The following is a 21,689-nucleotide window of genomic DNA, read 5'->3' as shown; positions in this document are numbered from 1 at the left end:
AATCAGGTACTATCTGGCCTGGAGTCCTTCTCAGCAGCCTACCTGGATGACATAGCTGTCTTCAGTAGCACCTGGGAGGACCATCTGCAACACCTCCAGGAGGTATTGCAGGCGCTGCAACGCGCTGGCTTAACCATTAAAGCCAGCAAGTGCCAGAGTGGACAGGGATCTGTCGTGTGCCTGGGACACCTGGTGGGCGGAGGTAAGGTGCAACCCCTCCAGGCCAAAATAGAGACCATCTTGGCTTGGGAGCCCCCCAAGACCCAAACAGAGGTCCGAGCTTTCCTCGGCCTCACTGGGTATTACCGCCGGTTCGTCAAGGGATATGGTACCATCGTGGCCCCCTTGACGGAATTGACCTCAAAGAAGCAACCTCGCAAGGTCATATGGACAGCTGCATGCCAAGAAGCCTTTGACACGCTGAAACATGCGATGTGTACCGCTCCAGTACTAGCAACACCAGATTTCAGCAAGGAATTTATTGTGCAGACCGACGCATCAGAACACGGCATAGGTGCGGTGCTCTCACAACTCAATGCCGAGGGCCAAGATCAACCAGTGGACTTCATATCCAGAAGACTCCTCCCTCGGGAACGGCGAAGGAGCACCCATTGAGAGAGAAGCCTTCGCGGTGGTCTGGGCTCTGAAGAAGTTGAGGCCATATCTCTTTGGCACTCACTTCCTTATTCAGACCGACCACCGGCCCCTTCGCTGGCTCATGCAGATGAGAGGCGAAAACCCCAAGTTGTTGAGGTGATCCATTTCCCTACAGGGGAAGGATTGTCGGGTGGAACATCGGCCCGGAGTTGACCACGCCAATGCTGACGGTCTCTCCAGGTTTTTCCGCCTTAGTGATGAGAACTCCCTAGAGGTTGGGTAGCTCTCCCCTCTTTCGGCTGGGGGGGACGCATGTTGGACCTGTCAGCCCTAGGGTGGTCTCCCCGTCTATTTTTGATCGTGCCTCATTTTTTTCCACCCTCATTTTTATGTTGGACTAGGTCTCCGGGCGCCTTTTCATTGCCAATCAATGTTAAGGTGCAGGTGCTCCCTTCTCCCAAGATGGCTGCCAAAGGCCCCTGCTACTGCAGAGTGGTCTTTCATAGTAGCACCCTAGCTGCCAGGAGCTGGCTGGAACCCCACAACAATGTTGTGACTCCAGCCGCCTTTTTGTCCCATAGGTAGGGTGGGGAAGCTCCTGGAATGTGCTGGAACCTTCTAGAATGGAGGTGTGGTTTTTCTTTTGCCGCCTTGGCCAGAGGTCACCTGACCTAGGGCTACTTAAGTGAGGGAGGGAACTTTTTGTGGTGAGTTGGCCAGTGGGGTGAAGCAGAGCTGGAAGAATCCACCAGGAGTGTAGGCGGTAGGGCCTAGCCAGGGACTTATGCCTCTGAGAGTGACAGGATTTAGGTGCTGCCTCTTAAGTGAGTGAGGGACCCTGTGAAACCCACTGATCTTGCCCAGCAGTAGGAGGACCCAGAGAACCTCTGCCCAGCCTGACTAGGAAGGACCTAGTCGCCTTCTCCATCCCTACCCCCCTGTAACAGAACCCCTTTAAGGGCGCCAGATACATCTGCGCCAACAAGACTTCATCTAACATCTGAGAACAGAGACTTATATGCCAAGCACTGGGACTGCGTGTCCAGATTGAACTCTAAACTCATATGTCAAGCACTGAGACTGCGTGTCCAGATTGAACTCTAAAACTTATATGCCAAGCGCTGAGACTGCGTGTCCAGACTGACCGCCGAAGCCGTATGCAAAGAAGATTGAAGAGCCACCGGTGATCGACCAGGTATTAGCGCTGTGACCCCTGCGCTCCCTGACCTGGTCTGGGACCCCCGGCAGCGTGCTCCGCTGAGCGCGGAACCCCCATCCTTAACTTGAGCACCCCCCGGTGACGCGGAAGCCAGCGCGCTCACCGCCGCGGCCCGGAGGCTGGAAGAAGTGCCCTGCAGAGTCGCGAGGCCCGTGAGAAGCCCGGGGCCCCGCCGCTGCCGTCGCAGCTGTGTGAGAAGGTGTGCGAGGCCTGGGTCGAGTTTCCCCATCGTCGCTGGAGCGTACGCCTTCCGACGCCGAAAACGAGGTAAGCCCGGAGGCTGGGATTGTCCCTGGTGCGCCCTCTACTGGTTGGGAGCCACACCGCACCCTCAGCCCGGGTCCCCTCTCCGTGGGAGTTCCCCCCTGTCCTCGCGACGGAGAGACCCCGCCGAGGGATCCTTTCCTTGTGCCCCCTTGAACAGTACTGAAGCGTGGTGCCCTTCGAACTGCACCGGAGCTGGGAGACTCGCTCCGCAAGTCCCGTGTGCTCCCTGCGGACAGCCCCCGTGTGAAGCATTGACTGCCCCGGAGTACGAGTAGCGCTCTGATAGCCCTGTTCCGACCTGAAGTGCTAAACACCCGTACTCACGAGTAGCGCTATGTTATCTATGCTCCGTAGTGAAATGCTGAATGTCATTGCTCACGAGTAGCGCTCTGTTATTCATGGTCCATATTGAAGTGCTCCGTGCTAGTGATTACGAGTAGCCCTCTGTTATTCATGTGTCATATTGAAGTGCTACGTGCTATTGATTACGAGTAGCGCTCTGTTATTCATGTTCCATATTGAAGTGCTAAATGTCCTTGACTACGAGTAGCTCTCTGTGCTAGATGCCCCGTTCTGAGGTCGTCACCGATTAGCGCGCCTGGCGCAATAATCACCCCCCTAAGGCGCTACAGGAAAGTGAAGCGCGCGAGTACATATACGTGAATGGTAATTGTATCTCAGGCAGTACTGATATTTCATGAATTGCATTTAGGGTATGACCAACTGTTATAGCTCCTGACTGACATGTATATCGCTAGGAATTGTGTTATCAGCTTATGAAATGTACTGCTACCTCATGAACTGCATCTAACGTGATCTACTTGGATAAACTTGAGTATTTACATAACTCCTCCAGTGTGGCGTCACTTATTGTGTGTGTTCCGCGTCCCATGTGAGGTGCGTGTTGTATGGTTGCTTTACACACAGACCTTTGGTGGCCCGACCGCTCGTGTCACGTTACCGCCCCATAGGGCCTGGAGACCCCAGGTCCTACATTAGGCACTTGAACTTCCCAATGACTGATAGTCCCTATGTATAGTAGGGTTACACCAACTAAACTTTATTCATAACTCTCAAGCCAATTATTGTAAATTACAATGTTCACTCCTCACTATAACCCAGATTTGGTATATTTATTTATCCTCCTGAAAATGCACACATTAGAGTATGTGGAGATTTGTAACCCTACACAGGTTTGTATGTATTTATACATTTATTGTTTGGTTAATTAAAACCTTTAACAAATATGACATAAAATCAAACCATTCACCAGTTAATTTCACAAATAAGACTAATAACATAGCTTCACAGTAAGCAGTAATTCATTATGAGGGAAATAGACCGAATCCAGGTATCTTATAAAACGCTAAAGCATAAAACTTACTACGATAGATTGAAAACTTCAACCGTATTTATATCCTAATGCACCCTCAGTTTAAGGTTTAAAATCAATAAATAAAAGTCTAAAGTTATTTCATGTAAAAGGACCAAGGATAACCCAGTCAACAGTGATTGTAAAGTGTGTTGTACTAACTGGACCTAACTCAAAGTAAATCAGTCCTTTAACATAGCATTGATAAAAGTGCATCCTTTTGTTTGACTCCTTAGGTGTCTAAAGTGCCTTTTTGCCTTATGTACTAATCCCTACCAGAGCGATTAAAACTTTGCAGTCAATTGTAAAACCTGTAAATCTATCAACAAACATGGTGATCACCTAGCCATTGTATAAAACTAAGGATTCAGTGAAGTTGTGACATTAAGCTAAAGTGCCTTGCCCTTTGAATAGCTGATCTGCTTTTCTATTGCTCTTAATTGTATTATTTCCAGCCCCTAGAAGAACATGATGACAATGCTCAGTCGGTTGAACAGACAGGGAAAGATTACAGTACAAGACATAGTGCCCACCTACTTCTAACATGGGGGAAAACAAAAGATAAAATTAAAGACTGTCTTTGTTTCCGCTGAAGTGTTGTAGATCCTGCTTGATGGAGATGGTGTCTCACAATATTCACATATTTCGCACATCTCCCCAGTACCCTAGGGGTAATATTCACAAGAACGTGTGATAACTACCGCATGAGTAGCCTAACGCAACTCTCAACATCGCAGCCCATCACGGGAAAAGTACGCCGTGCCAACCAAGTATTCACAACGGGGCGGTAGCATGTGATAGTCACCAGATAACGCGTCAAATGTCAGCGTGAAAATCAACGCCACGCCGCAAAAATGCGAAACGCGAACGCAAAAAATCATGCGATGAGGCCAATCACGGTACAAAAATCAGTGAAAACCAGCCACAGGCCTGCAAATCCCACGCGTCTGGCGGGAAAATGCACTATAAAAGAAAGAAAATAAAATCCAAAACCAATTCAAACTGCGTAGCAACATGGATGCACCCGGACCGAGTGCAGAGGACAAGCCAAACTCCACAAGCCCCACTTGAGGTCCAGCCAGGAACCCCGTGTTTGGGGAAGGGCAAGGAAAAGAGGAAGTGGAAGACGGGGTTCAGTCCCCAGGAAGACCGGATCAACGTCATGGAGGTGATAGAACGCCATCAACAACTGTTCGGCACCTCCACTGCGGCACTGGCAACCCAAATCGAAATATGGCAGGCCATCGTCACCAACGTCAATGCAGTCGGAGTGTTGAGGAGGTCACTGGAGGAGGTCAAGAGGCGCTGGTATGAAGTGCACAGCCAAACCAAACAGAAACTCGCACCAACAGGAAGGCAGCAACGGCGACTGGAGGTGGGAGTCCTGCGACACAGGAGGAGCTGGATGAGCTGGAGGAAATGGTGGCCACAGTCAGCAGTGTGGAGATGGTGGCAGGATTTGGTGGCCTGGACACAGCTCAGTATGACCTGACCCAACAGCAACAGGGTGAGTAACGACCAGGGGTGGGGGGGACGGGGGGATGGGCACAATGGCACACATGCACAATTATGTGTAGCACACTGCACACCCACAATGATTGTGGAACATGTCCCTGATAGCCTTGGCACACTGCAGCAGACATAGAAACACCAAGTATGCCCCCGTCCACAATGTGCACAAAGGGGCCCCCCCTCCATATCACCAATATCACAACCGACCCATGCACATGTGCTGAATTCAGCAAAGCAGCGGCTCTGTGACCCACACTGACTATGCAAGTAACACTACATGCCCAATAGCATGGCAGCAGCCAAAAAACATGACATGGCCCACGAATTGACATGGAGGTAGCCCAGTGCGGATCACATCCATAAAGGAGTAGGTCACACTCTGACATGTCTACGTGCACCCACAACCCATGCCGTACAATACACGCAGCAGACGAACAATGCACCAGGCCACAAAATCTGTCCGAGAGCACATATGACCCAAGTCAAAAACATTTCAGCCCTTGAAAAGCACACAATTCAAAGACACCCCACCTCAAAGGGAGAAGGCTACACGAAATCAGAGCTGCAGGGGCAACTCCTACCACAATGCAGCACACACACATAGCAATCACAGAACATCAGCAATGACGGCAATGTGGTACAAAGTGAAACACCAACAACACAGGACAGGGCTCACAACAGGTTCCGCACATGCGTAGTAACTGTCCACTCACATTTGGCATTGCCTGACACTGTGTGATGACATTGCACGAGTACCACCACACATCCGTCATGTAGTCGAAAAATACACTGACTGCCATCAAATAGCCAGCTCCACCAAAACAGTCACAATGTACATTGACATGCAGTCTGAATGTAAACATCTGCAAATCTTCAACGTACATGTGTAACTCTGTTAACCTGCATCTCCCCTTTACATTGCAGAGGGACAAATAACACCTCCTGCAGAGCACACAACACTTCCCATCATTGATTATGAGGAGGACAACCTCCACATATGTCAAGACACCCTCCAACGGAAAATGGACAACCTCCCCACCCAGGAGCAGGGAAGGCCAGCTACCCCGAGGTGAGCCCACCACCTGCACAGACCACACAGCAGGAACACACACCACCACGGCTGTCTCCCCTGACCCCCCGACCAATACATGGAGTTCCAACAACGTGTGCGGGGTTGCCAGGTGGAGTTGGCTGAACAGCTGCAGGTGGGTTTCGAGCTCGTGGATGCCATACATGGGTGTCTGAATCCCATCAGGGACCACGTACAGTCCCTATCGGACACACCCTGTACGCACCATGCTCCACCACAGACCTTGGCTGACCTCGCTGGGGCCATTAATTGAATACAAGAACTGTCTGGTCAGACAGGCACCAGTGCTGACAGCACAGAGTTGGCACAGATGCGGAGGTCAATGGAGACCATGGAACAGATGCAGGCTGGAAGTATGGCTGCCACAGCTGGACACCAGCGAGTAGTAGCTGGGAACTTTCAATGCCCTGCAGTTCATCATCTTGCCATTGCTGCCACTGAGCCTGTCCCAGATGACTGAAGCGGGAACATCAACACACACAGCTCCGACCCCTGGTGTGTCAGTGGCACACAGTGATGCTGCCCCATCACCTTTGAAGTCTGATGTGTCAGTGGCACACAGTGATGCAGCCATCACCCCGCCACACACCAAACACACCGGACACAGAGCCCGTATCCGGGGAGTAAGAAGGGGATGGTAATTAATGTGTGAGGAAGGAGGCAGTAGCATCCATCACCGCCATATGGCCTGTCCCAGCCTGGTTCTGACCTATGCATCATGCCCTGGGACAATACCTCCCACTGACCCCCGGAACACTCTGCGACATTCAACCGGACCCCGACACGGACTGCCATTTCTTCACTGCTGGCCAATTACACAGCAATCCTGCTGCGGACTACACTCCCCCTCTTCCTAATAACTTTTCAATCCCCAAAGGACTCTGGTTGGCCCACCACTGGGCTTCCATGTGATGTGGGCTTGGTTGGCCATGTACAGCTCCAGCTCCGTCAATCACCTCAATGTGAATAAAACATTCTAAATCCAACAGATGTGTCATTACTATGTTCACTCACGTATGGAAGTATGGCTGGATGTAGGGACAATGATTGTACATGAAGGTACACCCTGGTAACTGACATCTATGCGCATGAGTATCCCTGAGACACATGGCCAATTGGATGACTGTGAAGGTGAGGACTAGCTGTGTACCCATTGCACATCAACAACAATCTCACACCCTCCCAAAGTAGGCACACGTCCATGTGTTGAATAGGGCTGTGTGTAGGTATGACCATATCGGTAGCAGGCCAGGAGTGGTGTCCTACATCACATGTAAAAACAACAAGTGATGGCCAGAATGCAGAACAATGTCATACATTCACCCCAATACAGAGATCTGGGCCTAAATCCATTGATTTTTTTGCTTACCATGCCATTCCAGTTTGAACCCAGCCATATGCAAATCAGTCCTGACCCTGTGCCTCATGGGAACAGTCAAGCCCGAACTGCCAAGCCAGGTCCTCCCTGGACTGGAACCAAGCATCCTAGGACCGGTTTCGGGGTTTCACCCCTTTACAGCCGGGATAGCGTTATTCCAGTGGCATGGAGAGCAAGGGACTCAGGCCTGAGCATGCCCGTCCCACTCGGGGTGACAAATGCAAAAACAACAGTTCATGGACAGATTGCAGAACAATGTCATGCATTCACCCCAGTACAGAGATCTGGGCCTAAATCTATCGTTTGTTTTGCTCACCATGCCATTCCAGTTTGAACCCAGCCATATGCAAATCAGTCTTGACCCCGGCCTCATGGGAACAGTCCAGCCCGAACTGCCAAGCCAGGTCCTCCCTGGACTGGAACCAAGCATCCTAGGACCGGTTTCGGGGATTCACCCCTCTTCAGCCAGGATAGCTTGATTCCAGTGGCATGGAGAGCATGGGACTCACGTCTGAGCATACCCGTCCCACTCGGGGTGACAAATGCAAAAACAACAGTTGATAGACAGAATGCAGAACAATGTCATACATTCACCCCAGTACAGAGTTCGGGCTGGACTGTTCCCATGAGGCACAGGGTCAAGACTGATTTGCATATGGCAAGGTCTAAACTGGGGTGGCATGGTGAGCAAAAGAATGATGGATTTAACCCAGATCTTTTGACTGGGGGTGAATGTTTTAATTTGTTCAGCATTCCGTCCATCAATTGTGTGTCTTTTGCTTTCTCGCCCTAAGTGCGCCTGGTATGCCCAGATGTGGGTCCTGGGCTCACTGTGCCACTGGAATCAAGCTATCCTGGCTGAAGAGGGGTGAAACTGGTCCCAGGATGCTTGTTTCCAGTCCAGGGAGGACCTGGCTTATCAGTTCGGGCTGGACTGTTCCCATGAGGCACAGGGTCAAGACTGATTTGCATATGGCCAGGTCTAAACTGGGGTGGCATGGTGAGCAAAAGAATGATGGATTTAACCCAGATCTCTTGACTGGGGGTGAATGTTTTGATTTGTTCAGCATTCCGTCCATCAATTGTGTGTCTTTTGCTTTCTCGCCCTAAGTGCGCCAGGTATGCCCAGACGTAGGTCCTGGGCTCACTGTGCCACTGGAATCAAGCTCTTCTGGCTGAAGAGGGGTGAAACCCTGAAACCGGTCCTAGTATTCTTGTTTCTGGTCCAGGGAGGACCTGGCTTGGCAGTTCGGGCTGGACTGTTCTCATGAGGCACTGGGTCAAGACTGATTTGCATATGGGCAGGTCTAAACTGGGGTGGCATTCCGTCCATCAATTGTGTGTCTTTTGCTACATCACATGTGACAACAGAACTTCACATCACATACCTACTTACACACATCTGTGTTGACACATTCTGTTATGATATATGACATTGCCCCACATGGTCAGAGGTTGGACACCGTACTCACATTGCCGAAGTCACGTAAGTGCACATGTCAACCAGCACCTATCCCAAAACATTGTCTGGCTCACAGAGGTGGAGCTTGCAAAAGGGAAACACCCCCATTGCACATGCGTCAGTCATTTCCTCCCTGTGTAGGGACGATGTTCATTGTGGCACACAAGTGGACAATCTAATCAACACACCTCACAGTTAGACATCAGTGGAGTGCCATAGACTTTATTGGCATGTGCGTGTCAGTACGGACGAGGCAACGGCCACAACAGGCAGGGACATGCTTAAGACACTTGCACGCAGCATTGGTACATGTCGAGGTTCAGAAAATGGTGGGGCAAAAATGGACAACAATCATCACGGATGGCAACGGTCTCAGCCTACTTTTCCTTGCTGGATGAGTCATTTGTTGTTTGGCGACTGCCCATTGCCCCGTGTGAGGGGGCACGACTCACTGCCCATGGGATCTGCATAGTGCTCTGCCACCGGAGTGCGCCGGTTTTCTGCTCTGCTGACAGTGATCAGGTGAAAGGGTCCGACAGGTTCACATGTCGTACTACATTGCCATGTGTGTGCTCTCCCCCCAGCACTGTGTCCGATTTGACAACGTTGACAAACGACGCTGTATTGCTCCGACCATGGACCTGCATCACCTTGCACAGGTGCGTGTACACACGCGTAGTTCCACGCATATGCATCCAGAGTCCTGATGAAGGCAGACATGTCCTCTGTTGTGGTGGGATATGTGAGCAATCCCCACGATGCAACAAGTTGTTGGGACCTGTGCTGTGGTGTGGCTACAGGAACGTAGTCACTCGTCCATGAAGGCCTGTGCAGCTTCATGTGCAATGTGTTCCAATAGTACGTCGTTGTCGTGTTCAAGGAAGACCAGCGTGAGCAAATCCATTAACTGGTCCGGGCAGGTGTGCTCAGCCCATGCTGTTTCACCAATCCGCAACACAGCCCAATAGTTGAGCGCCTCGATGTGGTCACTGCACACAAGGAATTGTGCAATCTCCCATGCACAACTGCCAATACATATGCAGTATGTCAAGGCATCCCATGTACGGCTGTCTCGGCTACACTCCTGTTTGTGATCCAACAGAGACTGCAGACACAAGTCATAGTCCAATTCATCTACGGTAGTGTTGGATAGGCAGACATACATGGGACACTTGAATGTGCATGTTCGGCAGTAGAACCAGGGCTAGATGCACGTGACGTGGGCAATGCGGAAGCTCAGCCGGTAACTGATCCTCAGCACTGCCAGTGGCAGTGCGCCCAGTAAATGCAGCATACGTGCACGGTACTGTTACACGTGACGGGGGTTGTGCATGTGTCCGGTATGTCCTGCCATTGCGTTGTTGCGTCTCGTGGAACCGGCACTCTTCTGAACTGCGGCAGTTGTGTGGAGGATATGCCACAGCTCTGAGCAATGATTCGAATGTGTGTGCAATGTTGGGGAAAATGGGTTGCTGTTTCCGTGAGTGTCAAGGGCATCCCATGCGGAGGTACCTCAGGCAGGGGCTTCTGTGTGTGGGGTGTGGATAAGTCGGATAGTTCATTTGCGCAATGCGTGGTGTGGGAGTTGTTCCCATCTGCCATGGCATCTCTCTCAGGGTGTTCCAGCTGCGTTCTAGACAAAGGTCAGAGGTGCAGGTGTCCTCCGGCCTTATGCATTGGAACAATGGTGCTTTCATCCCTGATGTTTGTCTGACTACTACTTGCGTTTTTGGAATGTGATGTGGCTTTGGCACTGAGATTGGGACACGGCCTTGGGCTCATGGTGTACAGATGGCGATACACACACACATGTTGGCATGTGGAGCCAGGTGCCCGAGAGGCCTTGTGCTGCTTGTGCAATCTCACTCCGTCTCTCTTCCTCGCTCTCTCCCTCTCTGTCCTTTGTTGGGAGCATGGCACACCTTCTTCTCTTGGATTTTGTCTTCCAGGCTGTGTCCTACGGATTGTCCAGTGAGGACCCGCTAGGACTCATACGAATAGTTGTTTTGGCTTTTGTTTGAATGGTGTTTTGTATTGGTGATTGCATTGGTGTATGACTGATTCTCCATTTTCTGGACACGCATGTATGTTGATTTTCCTGCTTGTGCGACATCAGGCAAAATATTTGTTTTGGGATTCATGGTGTTGGTGTGCAGTTTCTTTGTCCGGGGTTGGGGCTTGGGGGTGGGCCCGGGGGGGGGGGGGCTGGCGGTTCAGGGTGTGGTGCCGGTGGGTATTGTGGCCCTCCCTGGTGTCCGTGCTGCATGTTCAGTTGCTCAGGAGTCTGTGCTCCCCTGTCTGGTGCAGGTTGTGGGCCGACTTTGCACCAGGTCGGAGCAGGTGTTAATTTCCTGCTGCAAACGCGCCTCATCGCCTGTTTTGTGTTCTTATCGCAGATCTGGCTGGTCATTGAGAATGTTGCAGAGTGATGTTGTCGCTGCTTTTGCTCGGGAATGCCTACTCTGCATCTCATTAGCGATAGTTGCAGGGGTCATCCGTGGCGATGTTTGTTGCGGATGCTAATGCAGGAAAAGTGGTGCTGTGGGCTGTTTGTACCGGCTTGTGAATGGGGAGGTACATTTCTTACAACTGTGGCTACCCTAAAGTGCCGTTAAATCGGAGATAGCTCTTCGAGAATATTGCCCCAGGTGTCCTACTCTTAAAGAAAATGAGCGATGCCTTTTTGCACGTCTATACTCCCTCAGACAGAAAAACTGGTTTAAAAAATTCTTCATTGCAGATCTAAGGCCGAGCAGGAACAGAACAAATGGGCCCAAGTTTCTTGGCTTTTGTGGCATAACCTACAGACTTTATTAGTGCTCAGGTCACCAAGGATTTTAGCCCCAGATAGGAAGGGCAAGTAATCTCATATGAAGAATCTGCGCTCGTCTCGCTGCATTGATTGAGTACGACAAATAGGGTAGAGGTTTCCCCACTTTATAGGAATGCTGTAAAGGCCAAGCCATCACAGAACATTTTGCCACTACAACATTTTGCTCCCATGATTTCAGTTTCACTTCCAAACGTAGAATGGAATATTGTCCAACTCCATGGCAGCTTCTTCGATGTTAAGTAAGTGGATCGCTTCGTCTAGTTGCCCAAAACACAGATTATTAGGACTTTCATAGATGTTTTTTAAAAGTCGTTTCATAGAATTCTTGGGCGCCTTCTTACACTTGATATAGTATTTTTGTAGGGATGCCCTGCATTCAAGAGATTGATTTGATAATCCCAGCTCCAATCTCAATCTAGTACGACGGATGTAATAGGGCAGCTGTAATATTTCCTTGTATGCTGTACTTCAGCATAGTTCCAGGCTAGCATCAAGGGACCCGGGATAAGCTTGATGACCATACTGTAAGGCTGGAGTTAGAGTTGCCGTCAATACTCTCAGTATTGGGACCGCAGAGGCACTGCTTAGTACTTGACCGATCCCGTATGTTATGGCAGCTGCCTTCTTTTTAAGTTCCTTTTTATGGGCTGCGGCTGAGCCATTTTCAATAAACCATACCCCTAGGTACTTGTAATGCCTGGCTGTGGAGATACTCTTTTCTACCAGAAGCCACATCGCCGTCACCTTATAACTGCCAAATATTAAAATTTGGTTTTGGCGTGATTCACCAATAGGTAATTGTCCTTGTTAAATCTGCTCAATGCATCCAAAGCCCTTTGTAACCCGGTGTTAGTATGATACATAAATACAATGTTATCGGCATATTGAATGGTTTGCAAGATTGCTGAACTTAATTTGGGAGGAACCATGCAACTTGCCTCTAGTGCTTTCCCTAGACCTGCCATATACAAGTTAAAAAGCATGGGGGCCAAAACACAGTCTTGTATTAACGCCCTGTTAGTATCACCTTCCTTCTGACCATGGCAGGGCCTGTTTTCACTCGTACCCACATCTTAGAATGGAAGGAAATTAGTGCACGTAAAAGATTTGAGGGTATTCCCCATGCATCCAACTTCCTCCAGAGGGTGGCCCTATCCACCCTATCGAAGGCCGCCCTATAGTCAAAAAAACAACATAGTACCACCTTGGGCACTTAAGGTCCCTAACATCAGGGAGACTCTACGGGCGGATACGGCACACTATTTCGCTGAAAATACTGGGTCGGTCACATCGGCGGTAACATTATGGGGAGCTTTTGGAGCCGTCATCAAGGGGAGGGCCCTGTCGGTCATGGCCGGCCAGAAGGCTGAGCGCCGTCGTAGGGCACAGGAGATGGAGGCCGAAATACTACGGCTTGAAGGGGCGAACTCCCTAGAATCAGGGGAGGACACTCAACACTTGTTGAACATTATTAGACAGGACTATAGGCGGCTCCTACAGGAAGAAGCAAATAGGAGACTGTTGGCCAGCAGACATAGAATCTATGAGCAGGGGGAGTGGACCGGGAAACTGTTGGCTTGGCTGGAACGCAAGGAGCAGGCTTCGAGATGGGTGCGAGTGCTTAAGGGGGCCGGCGATACCCGTGTTACGGATCCGAGAGAGATTGCGGAAACATTTGCCCGACATTACAAATTGGTCTATGCTGCACCTGCGACCTCCCAGGCGGCTTGGGCGGCCGATCTCCTGGCCACCATCGAGGTTAGAGGTCTGTCAGAACAGGATACTGAGACACTCGAGGCGGAATTGTCCGTGGAGGAGGTCCATAAGACCATACTAGAGGTCCGGTCCGGAAAAACAGCTGGCCCAAACGGCATCCCGGTGGAGTTGATCAAGTCTTCGGCCTCTCTGTTGGCACCCCACCTGCTCGGCCTCTATAATGAGAGCCGTGAACTCGCCCTGCTGCCTGAAGAGATCCGCGAGGCCGCTATTTTGTCATTCCCAAACCCGGTAAACCCTCTGAAGAGTATCAGTCATACAGGCCTATTTCGTTAATTGCCATTGAGGCAAAGATTTTAGCCAAGCTACCCGCGAACCGACTGCTCCCTTTTCTGCCCAATTTGATCCATCCGGACCAGTCGGGATTTATGCCTGGGCGGAATACAGCGCGCAATCTCCGTCGGGTTAACGCGGTGATTGGGCGGGCTCATACCCTCGCGGAGGAGGCCATACTACTCCGGCTTGATGCGCGCATGGCACTCGACAGTGTGGCGTGGGAATACCTATTCGCGGTCCTGGATAGAATGGGATTCGGTCCGAAGTTCAAGAGTTGGATTCGACTAGTATACTCACAACCTAGGGCGCACGTCCTGGTGAACAATTACCGTTCCTCCTCCTTCCCGCTTGGGCGGGGCACCAGGCAGGGGTGCCCGCTGTCGCCCCTGCTATTCGCTATGGTCCTGTAGCCATTGGCAGTTTGGATAAGGGGGGACTCTGAGATAAGAGGTATGAAGTGGATGGCGGAACACGAAGACCATGTGTCGTTGTATGCCGACAACATCTTACTGTACCTCGCCTCCCCAGCTCGCTCGCTTCGGCGGGTTCTCCACATCTTCCATATTTTCGGGGCACATTCGGGGTACCAAATAAACTGGTCAAAGTCCTAGATATACCCCTTCTGGGGTGAGCCACCCCTGAGTCCCCGAGGATACGCCATCCCGGTGGCCAGCCAGGGCTTCCTCTACTTGGGTATATTTATCACCAAGGACGTGGCGCTGTTCTTTGACAGGAATCTACAGGGGGTACTGCGGCGGTTCAGTGCGGATGTGGCAAATTGGAAGACCCTCCCGCTCACATTATTGGGGAAGGCGTCCCCATACAAGATGCTCGCGTTGCCCCGCTTCTTGTATGCGTTACAGAATACGCCAAATCCAGTTCCCAACTCGTATTTTTTACAGATCGAAGGCGTGGTTCGAGACTTGCTATGGGACAGCGGCTCGCCCCGTATTGCCATGGCTAAATTAACTATGGGATGGTACGATGGGGGAATTGGTCTGCCGGATCTGCGCCGGTATTACCAGGCCTCGCAATTGACGGCCATAAATAGCTGGGTGTTTGGGAGGCATGATGACCCGAGCTTCCATACAGAACACTGGCTGTTAGAAAAAGGGGGGTATAATAGGGCCCTTTACACCAATCACAAGAAGCTGGAATTGACAGGCGCAATGGCGCGGACGGTGGAGGTATGGCACAGGGTACAGAATCAGATGGGATGGAAGGGTCGCCTTACGAAGGCGACCCCACTGTGGGAACCAGACATACTGGGGAGGCTCAGCACCTATGCAGGATTTGACAAATGGGAATTAATTGGAATCTCTAGGGTGAGTGATATGTGGGTAAAAGGGAAAAAGGCGACTTTCCCAGAGCTTCAGGCCAAGTACCAATCGGCCCCAACGAAGAGATTCCGATACCTCCAGATCAGCCATGCCATAGATGCTGCTCGACCTAAGGACGCACCTCTCCCAGACTCCTCTGTCCTGGAAGACAGGCTCATGCTGGACCCAATGATCCGCAAGGCCATATCGCTCACATACAGGAAACTGACTAATAACAGAGGTGACCCGATGATCAAGCTCAGAGTGGCCTGGGAAGCTGATCTCGGAGACCTGCCCGACGAGGACTGGCGTCAGGCACTGGCCTCGCCTAGAGAAGTGGTGATCCCGATGCGTCTTAGGCTGGTACAGCTTAAAGTCCTGCATAGGGTATATTTTGACGCCATATTGTTGCATAAAGTGCAGAGGCGTCCAGACCCTCTATGCCTCCGACGGTGTGCGCAGCTCGGAACATTCTTCCACATCCTATGGGACTGCCCCAAAATACAGGAATTCTGGGTTAAGGTCACCAGACAAATGGCTAGGGCGTGTGGGAAGACAATACGGCCAACACCAGCTTTGTGTCTGCTTAACATCTGGATAGACACGGACCTTACGCGAACTGAGCAAGAGTGGGCCTCAGGGGGCTGGGGTTTAGCCAAAAGAAACGTGGCGCAGCGGTGGGGAGTAAGCTCCATGCCGAAAATGGTGGATTGGGCTAAGGATATGGATCATGCCATGTTGGCTGAAAAAACGGTATTTCGAGAGAGGGGGTGCCCGCGGAAGTGGGATCACAAGTGGGGAAACTGGAATAAATATAGAGGGAACAGCTGTATCTCTCCGGTAATTGAACTCAGGAAAGAGAGACACCTACTACTGGGAAGGGCAACACAGGAACAATAAACATAGATGATAGAGCGAAGGTTATATCTGAGAAGGCATGCAAGTTCAAAATACATAGTGGGATGGGCTCCATGGGACGATGGGACATTGAGGTCTCCTAACCCAGGGGAAGGTCATGTTACTAGGATCAGTGGGGGCTGTCTGCGGCTCGGGGGGTCGTTGAGGTATTGATGTATTATATGAGAAGGGGGACTAAAAGACTGATAAGGGGTAATGAGTTGGACATCTTCATACTGTCATTGCAACTGTCTTTACTGCTGTCTTGTTTAATAATAAAAAGTGTTTTAAAAAAAAACCCAACATAGTAGAGGTAGACTATTCTTCTGGAGCGCTTGATACCTGAGGATCGATAGTGCTTGGATATTGTGTACAGTTGATGATTCGGCCCTAGAGCCTGATTGAAAAAAAGGCAAGATCCCTTCCTCGGCTGCTCAACCTTCAAGATGTTATAGAAGGACTCTGGCGTAAAATTTTGCCTCAATATCCAATAAATCAACCAGACTACAGTTGGCAGCTAAAAGCTGATCTCCATTTTTGAATATGGGGCATGGGATAGATCCTCTCCAACACTCCGGAATAATATTGTTTTGAAAAGAATGGTTATACGGCACTGACAGCACCCTGGCCCAGGTTAAACATGCTTCCTTGAATAGGCCAGCTGGAAGACCATTCGGGCCGGGTTCTCCATCTGATTTCAGTTGTTGTAGTATTTTATCTACCTTCCTGGGATTAGTTAGTCTCCCTGTCTAGTTGATTCTCCACCTAGTAAAGGTACTATGTCCAACTGGACTACCTGCTGGTGTGGTTTGAACTCGCTTTCGGCCTTATTGTTTTCGAGTTTTCGTTTACAGGATTGTGTTTCTGTCTGTACAGCACTGGGTATGGTTACTGACTGATCCACATATAGCTCAATTATATGCCGTGCCCATTCTGCTCCTGAAACTCTGTTTGTGACTGACATTTCAACCACTCGAGAGAACCCTCTAATAACTACAGGGCTTATTTCCAAACCCCTTCGTTTGCATCACTTTTTGTGACACACTGGCAGCGCATTTTGCTGCCATATATTTACAAGGACAGGAAAAGCCACCCTGCGTGGCTTTTTCTGTCCTTGTAAATACGGCCCCTTTACACAAAAGGCCTTTGCACAAAAGGGACGTTCCACGGGTGTTGCTGTGGGTGTTCCCACAGAACAACCATGGAACCTGAAACATTTCCAGATTTACGAAAAATCGTAAACATGGAAATCCGCCTGAATGCAAAGACAAAGAGATGATGGACAGAGTGCTGAAACTTTTCAAACACTCACCTCAAGTCACAGATCTGGGTTGAATCCATCATCATTCTTTAGCTCACTTTGCCACCCCAGTTCAGACACAGCTATATGCAAATCAGTCTTGACCCTGTGCCTCATGGGAACAGTCCAGCCCGAACTTCCAAGCCATGTCTTTCGTGGACCGGAAACAAGCACCCTGGGACCGGTTTTGGGCTAACAGCCCTCTTCAGCCAGACTAGCTTGAATTCAGTGGCAAAGTGAGAAAGGGACCCACGTCTGGGCATACCCTGCCAACTTAGGGTGAACAAAGCAAACACAAGGAGCTGATGGCTGGAGTGCTGAAACTTTACAAACACTCACCCCCAGTCACAGATCTGGGTTGAATCCATCATCATTCTTTAGCTCACTTTGCCACCCCAGTTCAGACACAGCTATATGCAAATCAGTCTTGACCCTGTGCCTCATGGGAAGAGTCCAGCCCGAACTGCCAAGCCATGTCTTCCCTGGACCGGAAACCAGCATCCTGGGACCGGTTTCGGGCTAACAGCCCTCTTCAGCCAGGCTAGCTTGAATCCAGTGGCAATCCGTCTGAATGCTACGCCTCCCCAGGGGAGGCGTAGGGAGGCGCAACAAGGAACATTTCTCCTTGTTCTTTCCTCTTTCTATGCATGCTGCATTCTGCAGCACATATAGAACAAGGAAATCACCTTAGGTGATTGTTTATGTGCAGGAAGGTGTTCCTTCCTGCACATAAACAATCATTAAAAAATTACGCTTTGCAAGTTCTATGTATTCTAATCCAGCACACATAAGAGTTAAAAAACACCATTTCAGATTGTTTATGTGTAGGAAGGGACACCTTCCTGCACATTAACAATCATCGCCATGATGCAGGCATCCTTGCACCATGATGCAAATGTGCCTGCGTCGGCGCGTGGCAGTAAATTGTGCACCAGAGCAGAGTAGAGCAAAGGGATCCATCATATTTTTGCAGATCCCCGTGCTTTAAAAGTGAGCACAGCCAAAGGGCCTGCTTGCCGTGCTGCGGCACTTTCTTGTAAATGAGGCCTTACATCTGGAACTACGTCACCCATATTGGAATGTTGTACCAGCTCTGTCAGCATGCAGAAAATACTCCTCACAGACAAACCTTACACCGACTGAAACATAAACAGTCAAAATAAGCTATCTAAATGTATTTGTTCATAACAGTTAATAAAATAAAAGTTCCTATAAATAGTACGGTGTGATCACAAACTTTTAAAAATTCTATAATGAATCCTATGGAGAACAAGCACAAATGATTAAAGTAGCATGGTGTACGGATGGCGATATACACACACATGTTGGCATGTAGAGCCAGGTGCCCGAGAGGCCTTGCGCTGCTTGTGCAATCTCACGCCGTCTCTCTTCCTCGCTCTCTACCTCTCTTTCCTTTGTTGGGAGCATGGCACACATTCTTCTCTTGGATTTTGTCTTCCAGGCTGTGTCCTACGGATTGTCCAGTTAGGACCCGCTAGGACTCATACGAATAGTTGTTTTGGCTTTTGTTTGAATGGTGTTTTGTGTTGGTGATTGTATTGCTGTATGACCGATTCTACATTTTCTGGCCACGCATGTATGTTGATTTTCCTGTTTGTGCGACATCAGGCAAAATATTTGTTTTAGGATTCGTGCTGTTGGTGTCCAGTTTCTTTGTCCGGGGTTAGGGGTGGGCTGGGGGGTGGCTGGAAGTCCTGGGTGTGGTGTCGGTGGGTCTTGTGGCCCTCCTGGGTGTCCGTGCTGCATGTTCAGTTGCTCGGGGGCATCTGTTGTTCTTCATGTGTGGCTATGGCCTGTGCTCCCTTGTCTGGTGCAGGTTGTGGGCCGACATTGCACCACGTCAGAGTAGGTGTTAATTTTCTGCTGCTAACGCGCCTTATCGCCTGTTTTGTGTTCTTATCGCAGATCTGGCTGGTCGTTGAGAATGTTGCGGAGTGATGTTGTCGCTGCTTTTTGCTCAGAAACGCCTACTCCTCATACCATTAGCGACAGTTGCAGGGTTCATCCACGGCGATGTTTGTTGCGGATGCTAATGCCGGAAAAGTGGTGCTGTGGGCTGTTTGCACCGGCTTGTGAATGGGGAGGTAAATTTATTACGACTGTGGCTGCGCTAAAGTGCCATTAAATCGGAGAGAGCTCCTTGAGAATAAGGCCCCAGGTGTCCTACTCTTAAAGAAAATGAGCGATGCTATTTTGCACGTCCATACTCCCTCAGACAGAAAAACTGGTTTAAAAAAAGTTCTCATTGCAGATCTAAGGCAGGGCAGCAACAGATCAAATGGGCGCAAGTTTCTTGGCTTTTGTGGCATAACCTACAGACTTTATTAGTGCTCAGACCAGGCCACCAAGGATTTTGGCCCCAGATAGGAACGGCAAGTAATCTCATATGAAGAATCTGCGCTCGTCTCGCTGCATTGATTGAGTCCGACAAATAGGGTTGAGGTTTCCCAACTTTATAGGAATCCTGTAAAGGCCAAGCCATCACAGAACATTTTGCCGCTACAACATTTTGCTCCCGTGATTTCAGTTTCACTTCCAAACGGAGAATGGAATATCACCCAACCCATGGCAGATCCTTCGATGTTAAGTAAGTGGATCGCTTCGTCTATTTGCCCAAACCACAGATTATTAGGACTTTCATAGTCGTTTTATAGAATTCTTGGGCATCTTCCTACACTTAATATAGTATTTTAGTAGGGATGCCCTGCATTCAAGAGATTGATTTGATAATCCCAGCTCCAATCTCAATCTAGTACGACAGATGTAATAGGGCTGCTGTAATATTTTCTTGTATGCTCTACTACAGCATAGTTCCAGGCTAGCATCAAGGGACCCGGAATAAGCTTGATGACCATACTGTAAGGCTGGAGTTAGAGTTGCCTTCATTACTCTCAGAATTGGAACCGCAGAGGCACTGCTTAGTACTTGACCGATCCCGTATGTTATGGCAGCTGCCTTTGTTTTAAGTTCCTTTTTATGAGCTGCGGCTGAGCCATTTTCAATAAACCATACCCCTAGGTACTTGTAATGCCTGGCTGTGGAGATACTCTTTTCTACCAGACACCACATAGCCGTAACCTTATAACTGCCAAATATTAAAACTTTGGTTTTGGCGTGATTCACCAATAGGTAATTGTCCTTGTTAAATCTGCTCAATGCATCCAAAGACCTTTGTAACCCGGTGTTAGTGTGATCTATAAATACTATGTCATCGGCATATTGAATGGTTTGCAAAATTGCTGAACTTAATTTGAGAGGAACCATGCACCTTGCCTCCAGTGCTTTCCCTAGACCTGCCATATACAAGTTAAAAAGCATGGGGACTAAAACCCAGCCTTGTATTAACGCCCTGTTAGTATCACCTTTCCTTCTGACCATGGCAGGGCCTGTTTTCACTTGTACCCACATTTCAGAATGGAAGGAAATTAGTGCACGTAAAAGATTTGAGGGTATTCCCCATGCATCCAACTTCCTCCAGAGGTGGCCCTATCCACCCTATCGAAGGCTGCCCTGTAGTAAAAAAAACAACATAGTAGAGGTAGGCTATTCTTCTGGAGCGCTTGATACCTGAGGATCGATAGTGCTTGGATATTGTGTACAGTTGATGATTTGGCCCTAAAGCCTGATTGAAAAAAAGGCGAGATCCCTTCCTCGGCTGCCCAACCTTCAAGATGTTCTAGAAGGACTCTGGCGTAAACTTTTGCCTCAATATCCAATAAATCAACCAGACTATGATTTGCAGCTAAAAGCTGATCTCCATTTTTAAATATGGGACATGGGATAGATCCTCTCCAACACTCCGGAATAATAGCGTTTTGAAAAGAATGGTTATACGGCACTGACAGCACCCTGGATCAGGTTAAACATGCTTCCTTGAATAGACCAGCTGGAAGACCATTCGGGCCGGGTTATCTCCCTGTATCTAGTTGATTCTCCACCTCGTAAAGGTACTCTATGTCCAACTGGACTACCTGCTGGTGTGGTTTGAACTCGCTTTCGGCCTTATTGTTTTTGAGTTTTCGTTTACAGAATTGTGTTTCTATCTGTACAGCACTGGGTATGGTTACCGACTGATCCACATATAGCTCAACTATATGCCGTGCCCATACTGCTCCTGAAACTCTGTTTGTGACTAAAATTCCAACCACTCGAGAGAGCCCTCTAATAACTACAGGGCTTATTTCCAAGCCCCTTCCGCTGCCGGTCCATCACTTTTTGTGACAAACTGGCAGCGCATTTTGCTGCTCCATATTTACATGGACAGGAAAAGCCACCCTGCGTGGCTTTTTCTGTCCTTGTAAATACAGCCCCTTTACACCCAGGCCTTTGCATGAAAGTGACGTTCCACAGGTGTTGCTGTGGGTGTTCCC

The sequence above is a fragment of the Triturus cristatus genome, chromosome 3_2 (assembly GCF_964204655.1).
Source record: "Triturus cristatus chromosome 3_2, aTriCri1.1, whole genome shotgun sequence".
Classification (NCBI taxonomy): Eukaryota; Metazoa; Chordata; class Amphibia; order Caudata; family Salamandridae; genus Triturus; species Triturus cristatus.
This window is presented reverse-complemented; position numbering follows the sequence as displayed.